The following is a 1,690-nucleotide window of genomic DNA, read 5'->3' as shown; positions in this document are numbered from 1 at the left end:
TGAGCCACCCAAGCCCCAATATGAAAACATTTTTAAGATGTTAATACAGGCAGTAAATCACAAATGATACATGTGAGCAGCAATAACTTGTTTCCCCTTTTTTATATGTAATGACTGTAGTAATCAGTTTATTACACAGATTAATCATTCTTGAATGTACAAGCTCCTGAGGAGCAATTGGGTCTTTAAATATACACAAGTATTCCCATCAAATGAATTTTCACCCTTACATCCAAATAGACCTAAGCAGTTAAAAACATAAGAAAAATCAGAGCTATTAGCTATGTATTAACTGAGAAACCACATACAAACCAAAGAATATGGAAAGAAAGAGAGAGAGAGAAAGAGAAAGAGAGAGAGAGGGAGGATGAAAGGCTGAAAGGGTAGGGAAATGTAAAAGAGTTGGAAACAAAGCCCATTACACTTTTTGTACTAATAGCTCCAATCCATTTAAATGTTGACCAGTTAAACGTAGACCTTAGAATACAGGATGTGGGTAGTTTAATCTGGTTGGTCATAACTTTCACCTAAGTTGTAGGTCCTTTGAAGAAAATGAATACAGAAAAAACTTCATGTTCTTCCCCTAGCTGTTCATAATGGTTTTGATTTTAAATGGATTCCACTTAAAAACAATCTCCTACAGGCCAGTGGAGCTTTTTCCCCATCCAAGTACACACCATGTGCCCACCATCCCTCGCACCTTGCCGTTATCCAAATTTCTGCCAATAAGTAAAGTTTTTTGTCTCACACCTAGGTTACGCCTGGAAGATTGGCTTTTCACACACATACTTCTCTGCTAGGAGGCAATGTTGGTACAGAAGTACAGTATCTCTAGTTTGTTGTTCCAAGTATGTACAACACGCAGCACTGCTGTTTTATCAGGTAAACATGTGCACAGGGGAAGAGCAGTCAAATGGAAATCAAAAGGACTTTCTCTTTCAGAGTTCCCCTATCTTTATTTGTAGAGGTTATCCAATAATTTCTTTAATTACATCGCATACTTCTGAGTCCATTCCCGAGCTATTCTGTTGTACTTAGATTCTCTATCTGTTTTGTAGATTGGAGCAATCTCAGGCACTGAGGGATCATCTGGATTGGGATCACACAACAGAGAACAGATGGACGAAAGTACTTTTGAGATAGTTAGTGCTGGAGACCACTGTGACTGTAGAATATCAAGACAAATGCTCCCATTACTGTTAATATTTGGATGATAAATTCTTGTTGTAAATGCAACCTTAGGTGGTTTGAAGGGGAAATCTGTTGGGAACTGAATTGTCAAGAAAAATACTCCACCCTGATAGGGACTGTCATTTGGTCCCATTATTGTAGCTTGCCAATGAAACATGTCATCTCCAACAGGACCGGCTGAACATTGTGCTGGGGGATCCCGTGTCAGTTAATTCAATTCCTTGTGGATTCTCTTCAGAGCCATGGTGGGAGGCAGTAGCCCCCGGGGCTGGGACGGGTCCCGGAGGGACTGGGAAGGGACCAGGAGGCCTGAGGCCGCCTGGGCGGTCGCGGGTCGGCTGGAGAAAACGGGATGTGCGGGAGCGCGGGTCCGGCGGGACGGGATGAGGCCCGCTCAGCTTCTGGGGCTACCGCAGCGGATCCTCACTTTTTTTTTTTTTTTTAGCATCAAATCTGCTGTTTGGTGGGTAAAATGTCACCACTGGTTTTTTTTTCTTTG

The 1,690-nt window shown here is 42.1% G+C and overlaps 1 pseudogene; it reads right to left on the bottom strand.

The window, feature by feature from the left end:
• Window positions 1–911: 911 nt before the first annotated feature.
• Window positions 912–1,463, bottom strand: LOC106001766 (annotated as a pseudogene).
• Between the last annotated feature and the right edge of the window lie 227 nt (window positions 1,464–1,690).

Source organism: Dipodomys ordii, unplaced genomic scaffold (assembly GCF_000151885.1).
Source record: "Dipodomys ordii isolate 6190 unplaced genomic scaffold, Dord_2.0 Scaffold404, whole genome shotgun sequence".
In the NCBI taxonomy this organism is placed as follows: domain Eukaryota; kingdom Metazoa; phylum Chordata; class Mammalia; order Rodentia; family Heteromyidae; genus Dipodomys; species Dipodomys ordii.
The sequence above is the reverse complement of the archived record's forward strand: the minus strand, read 5'-3'. Positions and strand labels throughout refer to the sequence as shown.